At 38.1% G+C, this 9445-nt stretch overlaps 1 pseudogene; it reads left to right on the plus strand.

Annotated features, from left to right (window-relative positions):
• The window catches only part of LOC140932205 (uncharacterized), a 60687-nt pseudogene extending 52960 nt beyond the window's left edge, over positions 1–7727 (plus strand).
• Positions 7728–9445: the final 1718 nt, after the last annotated feature.

The raw sequence follows: 9445 nt of genomic DNA on the forward strand, positions 1-9445 counted from the left end.
GTGATGGTTAAAGAATTGTAAAAAATCGCAACTAACGCGAAAAATCGTTAGACTTGCGATTTTTCGCAACACACGAAAAATCGCAATTTTTGCTGCTACGTGCAAACCTGTACATGTGTGTTCAACAGAGGTACCCAACGACTTTTTTCTTTAAATTATATGTTCGGAAAAGCAAATATATTGCCTAGAGTTTCCTTTTGCTTGAGGACGACTAGAAATTTCTAGATGACCGTTCCATTCAGGTACAATTTTTGAAGCTTATCTAATAAATGTCCTTCGATTACTGAAGTTTAACTTATCACATTTTACTCCTCTTGTTGGGCTAATTTTCGAAGAAAAAGGAAACCTAAAAGTTTTCGGATTCAAAAATGCGACGGAGAGAGGATTAAGAAAAACTCTCACTTTCGTAAAACATTTTAAAATCGCATCCAAAATTTTCTGAAAAGTAATACTGATTTAGCCCTTTTAATTCGAAAAGACTCAAATTCCCCTAGGATGATCGAACAGATGCAAATTTTATAGAGCCGCTTAAAATGCATTTCTAAAGATCTAAAAGTACCCTGGATAGCCTAAAAAGAATATAAAAAAAATTGTGAATGTATTTAGGAGGAAATCGTCGTTGGGTACCTCTGTTTAAACCCCTTTTCATTCACTCAGTTTGAGGTCCTGAAAAGCGTTAACTATTCACACAGACCATTACCATCGTCAAGTGACGTTACCGAATCTTTTTGCAGTCTTTTGACTTCTTCGATATCAAAAGCAATAATTCTAGACAAAGATTTTTAAAAGAATCTGTATCTTGCCCTCTGTAAACCCAGTTATTGTGCTATGTTTGCAGAACATGAATACCTCTGGATTCAGAGCCTGTGTCAAGGAATTATACGGGACCAGATATGACCCCTTATCCGTCAATTATGCTGTGCTTACAGGTCTGTTAATTACTACTAACTGTCTTCATTTATTGAGTATGTCCACCGTATGTTTTGACAAACGAAGCTTACCAGATTAACCTGAAAGCAATTCGTCTTTTGATTCACCTGCGTTTTTTTTTTCTGAAGAATATTTCAACGGTAAGGATACAACACTTTGCTCAAATTTAAAGCATCAGGCACCGAACAAACGTTTAAGAAGTTTGCGTTGCTTGCGAATTCACTTTTACGTAGTTCCATCTGGGTGGCACCACTTCAAATGCCCCGGAAACATTTTTATTTGCGATCATTCTCGTATCAGCCTTGCAATAGTACTGCCACCGAGGTGCCATTAACGTTAATATATACCTAGGTATTGTTTTATTTATTAGTATTTTATACGAAAATGGAGTAAGTATGGCAAGGAGGCCTAAAGGAAACTGTACCTAGCCTAATGTTAATTAAGCCTCCTCAATTACTAACAATGTTTCATGATAGATGACATAAAAATTGCGACGACGGATACAATTATTTATCAAAGTAAAGTAACAATATAATAAGGAAATTAACAAATGTTGAAAATGATCATCTTTGTCTGACTTTGTAGATATTTGTGATCCTGGCTGGAACTATTTCAACGGCTTTTGCTATTTCACAAGTAAGACTTGTCAAAATTGGACCACAGCACTGGATAAATGCCGACAAGAAAACTCGGTTCTTGTTGACGTCGAAAACAATGAAGAAAATGTATTTTTACAGCATCTTCACAATGGAGCAAAATCCTGGTTAGGATTGAATGATATTTTTACGGAGGGTTCCTTTACTTGGGCAGATCGTGGTACTGGGAACTTTACAGCTTGGGCCAAAAACCAACCAAACAATTTTCGGGATGAGGACTGTGTGCATACACTTGGTGTTGAACACAAATACGAATGGAATGACGTGAAATGCAGCGACTGTCATCAGTATACTTGTAAGAAAGGTATGGTTTTTAATGTATGTTTAGTTGTAAGGTTTTGATTTGACAAATAAGACAATATATAGATCACAGTAATAGTCTTGGAAAAGAATTATTGGATCAATTGACACTTCTTCAAAACCCACCGCTCCCCCCTCCCCACCACACCACACCATGAAATTTAATGTTTTATAAAAGCTAGTTGTCATTCATGAACTCTTTGACTGCGTCCAGTTCACAGTTTATGTTTAATAGGTCAATCTCTCCGTCTAAAAAGGATTCCACCCGAATGGTAAATTAGGCCGATTTTTCTGTTAAGAATATGTTTTCTTTGCAAAATCGGACCAAGAAACGTAAACTACCCTTTGATTAGTTATGCTTTTTGTTTCTTCTGGCGAGACTAGGATTTTCCTGGAATGTGACTAAAAGGGTGACCAAGCAAAAAGTAAAGCCTAAGAAATTTATTTCCGATAATAAGCCGATAATAAGCCGAACACAAGCAACTCCCTTGGTTGTCCGCAAAATAGTTAATTTTTCGTCGAAAGGAACAGCCACACATATGTCTGAGACTTCGTTCTCTACCCTACTGAGTTTTTTTACCCCTACCCTCAGAGTCTGTATGGACAGACAACGGGCGTACGCCGACATCATAACCAAATTTTCTGGCATGGATAGGTTTCCATTTTCTATAGGTGTGGGGGTCCGCTGCGAAAAGCGCGCGGACGCTCCGTTAAAACAAACAAAAACAATACATATGACAACCTCTGAACAATAATAGGTATATCTTGTGATACTGCACAGTACAAACATAGATTGAATCAGGTGAGCAAATAGATGAAAGTAGTAAGAAAAAAAGGAAACGCAATGAATGATCGCCCCATGTATAAATATAAGGGATTCCGGATTCCGAATCCTGGAAGTTTTTTCTTGTGGAACTCTGAATCCAGTAAACGTTTGCAGTAGAATCCGAAAGCCTGGGCTTTGGAATCCGTAATATGGCACAAGGAATCCGGAATCCACGGCGTAAAATCCCGAATCCAAGTCTGTATTAGATTCCCTTATATGGGGCGAGAGTAAACTGATGGATAAATGATTAAAAGACTATAAGCTTTTGAATGACTCTTCATTTAAGATTTTAATTCTCTTCCTCTTAAAGGAGGGTCTCACTGCAGGGTGGTAGCTTTGACGGTTGACGGTTAAGTTTCTCCGATTTTGACCATTGACGGTTAAATTTTAGAGCTTTTGACCGTTGCCGTTTATTTAGAGGAAATTTAGTCCAAGAGTTTTAGCAAATATTAACTTCCATATAAATTTACATTTAAAACTGTTATCATGTTTTGTAGGCCTTCTTAACCTATCACTTATAAAATTTCGAAATAATTTCAGATATGTGCAAGTTCTAAGGTCTTGTAATTTCTAGAAGGAGTATTTTTCAGAACATGGGAATTGGTTTTCCAGTTTGGAGCTGGATGCTTCGGGAGCCAGAAGTCCGTGACGATCAGCTGAAACACTAAGAAAAAGCAAGATAAAAATGCCTTGTGACGAAAAATATCAATCTGTATTTTTGACGGTTGACAGTAAAAAATATATTTTTTAACGGTTGACCGTTACAGTTTAGGCCATTTGACGGCTGACGCTTAACCCCATTGATACCCTCTTATGAGGTGTTTACATGACACCGGGGCGACTTTCGCGCCGGCGCAAGTTCCCTTCGGTTCCCTCTCATGACTCTATGTTTGTTTACATCATACCACCACAAAATTTTTTGCCGGCGCGAGTCACCCCGGCGTGAGTTCACCCCGGTTGTTGTACCGGGGCGAGAATTTCACGAAATCTCGCAACAGTATCATGTAAACGTAAATCGACCACCTGTTTCGGTGTGAAATCGGTCTGCCGGTTGACTGTAACGGGTGGCGCATTCGTAATGTTTGCGATTTTGAATCACACGTGTATTTTATCAGCATGTAGTGTACAGTCGAACCTTCAAATAACGAGATATGAAATGACCCTGTCATCATGTAAACGCGATACGAAATCAAAAAGTCATCCCGGTATGAAACGCGCGCTGTTGCGAATTTTCTCATGTAAACGCCCCCTTAAAGAGAAACTGGCTGCAGAAATTAATTAATATATGTTTTCGTATTATGTAGTTCTGAATGAGTGCAGCAGGGACAAGTATTATTGCCATCGTTTTGCCACCTGTTCAAATAATCGCGGTTCCTTCACTTGCACTTGTGACCTTCAACAAGGTTTTGTCGGAGATGGCTTTGAGTGCAACTTAAATTATGCAGGTTGGTGATCTTATGTAGGCTTGGTGTAGCCGTATGGACGAGCTAAGTCTCCATCCTCTTCCCAACAACGGCTGGATAATTGGTACTAATGGTCCACACCAGTAGTACATGACTCACATTCGCTCTTTATGCAAGTTAGACTCTGACTCACAGTTTTAATTTTTAGGCACGATTCGCAAAAAAATGTAACTTGTTAAAGATATAGAATCTGCTTTTCAATGTTAAAATGTTCAGAAAGTAAATTTAACTTAACAAGGATCTTTCCAGAGATTTTGTTTTGTGAAAACAAACAGAAAAATATGATATTTGTATGTATTTGTGGAACGGACCTGAAATCTTGCAAGTAAGCTTAATGAGTAAACTCATTTTCTAAAAAAAAGCTGATTATAAATTAAAATAAAAATAGGCAACACCATGTGTAAGATATCAAGTGAATGGCAGTTTTATCTGATATTCAAACACTGAGAAATGGGTAGGAATACTTTAGGACATGGATATCTTGGCAGAATTTCGAACTTAATGTAAAAATTATGTATTAAATTTTATCTTGCAAGCCTTACATTTCCAGATAGTTTTCTTATGTCTCAATAGGACATAAGTCAAGTTTCCTTGTAACTCCAACATCAGTAGTGCCCTTGTCTTATTTTTTTTTTACTACCGTAGGAGGATTGACAGACTCCGCTATTGTGGGGAATGATGTTAACTACTTAACTCATTTAAGCACGTGGCTCAAACCAGTTGCTCAGAGCAAATCTTCACGATGGAAGCGATGTTGGCGTGCATCCGTGGACGGCTGGGCTGCCAGTAGTTTTTATAGCCGTTGTAACAACAAAGGACCAACTGTAACAATCATAAGAGTCGGCGGGAAATACATATTTGGAGGCTACACCTGCCTCTCATGGGGTAAGTGGTTTGGTTTTTCCTAAAACTGGGCATATTAGCATGTAAAATTGTCTGAGGAAGTATTCGAAGTAGGAAATGTTTTTACCACGAAGAGGACTAAAAAAGTGCATTCTGTTGCTGTTTCAAACTTTATCGGCCTTATTCCACTTCGGTCAATTCGCCAAATGGAGGTGAATTTTCCTGGGTTTAAATTCGAAAAATCTCTACCAAATATTAGAAAAAGAAAATCGTTCTTTTGTGTACACGTACCCCATAAGACTAAAATTGGGACGTTTTACGTCGTATTCGTGCTGCGAATTCGCCAACAATTAAATTTCTTTGCTGACGTATTTTCTTTCCAGAATTGTTCCTCTCTAAAGTGTTTTTCATGCAAATTATATTCCGCTCAAGTTCTGTTGTAGTTTAAAAAATCAGTAAAAATGACTAGATCGCGATTATGAATTGATCTTAAGTTCCTAAGGCTTCCCTTTCCGGCTCTTAGAACTAAAATGAAAACTGCACGTAAAAAGTGTAAGTTAGATTGGAAAAATTACCACTAAGTAATCGAGTCTTTTTTGTTATAGTTTACACAAAAAATAAACTGAGAGAGCATTTTGATCAAAGCTACGTACACTTATATCAACGTGAATAATAGCATGAAATCTTACGTTTCCTGATTTTATCTCACCTATTGTAAGTCTCTAGTCGATGCCTTGGCACAACCACGATTTTAAATGTTCTTTTTTTAACTACAGGGTGTCACAAAAGTTCGTTCCTCTACTTTATAAGACTGTAATGTAGTACGATTGGAATTGGTAAGCAAATCGCTTAAACAGAAGTTGTGTCTTTCAATACAATTTAATATTTTATACTTGTTGTGCCATCTTGTGACTCTAATATTCGATTTGTGCACTTCCGCGCCAAAGGTGCGCGTGCGCGAGTACATTTTCCCGCCACATATTTTTTGTATTTTGTTGCCCGATTTGCTCAAACTCCTTCCTTGTTTTTTGTGAATAACAAGAAAGAAAAAAACCTCTAAACGCAAAAACCTTCAGCTGCGTGAGAGTATAAGCATGTTTACTTCGATTTACCGGCTTATCAGTAGAAATAACTGATAAAAAATGGAAAAATCCGAATTTTCGGTGGTGAAATGGTCAATGATTTTGAAGACAAAAAAAAGAAGGAGAAGATGACAGTCCTGAATAAAGCGGCTAAAATAGTTTTGAACAAGATTAGATACCAAAAAAATCAACACGACGAGATAGCTATAAACAGTTGGTAAGCCATGTCTAGAGCAGTTTTCATGAAAAGCGAAGGTTAGAGGCCCCGGAAATGGCAACACAACCTCTGCTTAGTCTGCAAAACAACGATCAGCTCGTCTCAAATTTGAAAAAAGGTACAAAAACGTTACTGTGAATAGAGGCTGGAATGACTATCTTTTTTGGATGAATACTGTTGTTTGGGAGGGGGGGAAGGGTTCAAAGTGAAGAAGTGGCTCCTGCGTACCAGGTGATAACAAAGCTTAAAAAAGAGTCATCTGTTGCTCTACATGCTGTATCCCACTCCATGCTGCAACGGCTACAGAATGTGATAAAACAACGAAGGGGGGATGCCGGTTACTGAAATTCTGAATACATTGCACTCGATAGAGCAATAAACACCTTCTAGAAATTTCATGCCAGAATAAAGTTTTGATCAAAAAATTAGAGGAACGAACTTTTGGGACACCCTGTATTTTATGTTTTAAATGCTGTAGTCAATTACTTAAAGGTGATTAATGCAAATTCATGTTATATCTTTTAAATGCATTTTGTATCCTTTTCATTTAGAATCTGATCGTATCTTTTAAGAGTTTATATTGTAGTTTGTAAGTAGTTTTATCCTTATTTTTCATGTTAGTGCTACATCGTAATCATTTTTACAAGAGGGGCCACTCAAGAATTGAGGATCAAGGGACCGACCGATTTGTTTGCTATATAATGAGGTTTCGTTTTATCGAGATTCTTTTTCATATATTTTACTATTATTTAATAATGGTTAGTTACATCAAGGAATTCGTCATACAGAGGTTCGTTATATCGAGGCTGCACTCTGTATCTGTATGAAAAACACACTAATCACGGGACTGATATCTTTGCTACTTAAAAGGGAGTTAAAAAATTACTAGTAGTATCAGTATATTTTCTTGTCTCATTATAAATTTGAATTTTTAACGAAGTCTGTGCATCGGATCATCCTTTTCATTTCTTATTTTCCTAACAGGTTACAGTGGCTGCCAGTATCGATATGATTCCCAGGCATTTCTTTTCACGCTGGTTAACAAGCCAAGATGGGCGTCTGTGAAACTGCCTCAGACAGGGCAGTATAGTTACAACAGATATTCCATAGCCGTCGGCTGCTCGTCTGACGGACCTATTTTCGGAGGAGGCCATGACATTTACATTGCCAACTACGCGTCATCTAGTAGCACTTCCTATACCAATCTTGGCCATCAATACAGCCCACCAAGTGGGTACAGCTATGGGAGCACCTTCACTCAGACATTTCTGGCAGGCACTTATTATTTTACTCCAGACGAAGTAGAAACATTTTACGAAACAACCTAAAAACTGTGGCATCGTATTCAGCTTTCTTGGCAGTCAATAAATGTTACACTGATTAAGCCAGGATGAATTCTCTTTTTCATAAGCCAGGCAATAAATAAAGAAATACATTTTAAGCCATTTTTGAGCCCTGTAAGTTACAGTACAAAACTTGTACTACCTTAGTTGATATAGACTGATTTTTAATAAACTAAATAAATTTTTGGATTTATTTCTTTCACCATTTTTCCTCGTCTAATTTGCAAGATATGCACCTGTTTTTTATCATGCTGTCTAGTCATATTTGGAATATTAAACTTAGGTTATTTTGCATTTTTCGTAACGTTATTTTTGTGTTACGTAGTTTTCTTAATCAAGATAGACTATTAAATGACTTGAGATTCACACAGTAACCACCGGTTCGAGCGCTAATTCAAAATGATGGTGTCCCTTCACTATGCATTTATGCGCAGGTTTGAACGCAGCTGCAAAATTGGCGATTTTTTGCAAAAAATCGATTTTTCTCATTGCTGGCCTTTTTTTCGAAGTTTTTTGTCATTTTGATGATCACTAAAGCCCAAAGCCACCAGCGGATTTTACAAAATCTGCGAACAAGTCTGTCGATTTTTCGCGTCCCTAGCGATTTTTTGCAGTTCAGTTTCTCATGTTAATGATCACTTAAGTCCAAAGCCGGTCGCTGATTTTACCAAATTTACGAAAAAAGGCAAAAAATCGCAAGTCGGACGATTGTCTTGCCATTTTGGCTATTCTTTGTCACCGCAGTCAAGGCATACCTACACGCAAAAGTCAACGCCCCTCTTTAAATAAACTAGGTTATGTTATCTAGAGGCTCGTTATATTCGTGAGGTTCCATTGTATTTCAATTTTCATGTTATGCCTTCTTTAAACTGATAGTCTGGGAGCTAGGGCCGTTTTTTTTGGCGAGGTAGTGCGTGGTTTCAAATTGTAGTTTATGTCTTGAGTTATAGCTATGTTTTTGAAAGTGGACAACGGTGAGAATGAATTTAACATGAAAGCGAGGCTGAAAGTTGAACCAAACGCGCTCCACGGGAAAACCAACATGCTCGAGGGGTGGGTGACTTCTGCGAGTCACTTGACACATTCATCTTCCCCAATGCAGAGGCAGCTGGCTCAATTGACGCTAATGCTTCGTCTTTGCAAGAGCAATTGGCTCGACACTGAGATTTATTGGTCTTATTGCATTACCGACTGGTAAGTTCAGCCCTTTGGACATCAGAACGGCTAGAAGCTAATATTCCTGTGCCATTCTCATCTATGGCCGACAGGTGACGGTAAGTCTTGAGAACCTTCTCAGGCTCCAAGGATTAATGTGGTTAGGAAGACTGTCTGACGTTTTGCGGCAGAGATTCGCTTTTGTGTTTTGGTGGCAGAACGTGTTTGGCGCAGCTCATCAGCTCTAAGTAAAAACAACCTTCTTTAGACTTATACACACTGTAGATAAAGGCTCCTCACTCATTTGCGGTCCTGGTTCGGACTTATCCGTGGGTCTCACTGGGGTTAACTGTCAGCGGTCAAACCGCGTAAAATTTAACCGTCTAAGCCATCGAAAAACGTCAATCGTCAAAAAATGATAGGCAGTAATACTACCCCAGGGAAGCGGATAAGAAATAAATGATAACGTAGTCAATGCTTCCAAAATTTAAGGTACAAACATGGAAGTCCGGCTTGAAATCGACTAAAGTGGTCATTTCGAAGAACGGCACTTTGAACACGGTCGCAAAAATCAAAATGACGCCAATCAGAAACCGGGCGACACGAGTTATTATTCTCTTGAGTGGATAA

This window comes from Porites lutea, chromosome 1 (assembly GCF_958299795.1).
Source record: "Porites lutea chromosome 1, jaPorLute2.1, whole genome shotgun sequence".
NCBI classification, from domain to species: domain Eukaryota; kingdom Metazoa; phylum Cnidaria; class Anthozoa; order Scleractinia; family Poritidae; genus Porites; species Porites lutea.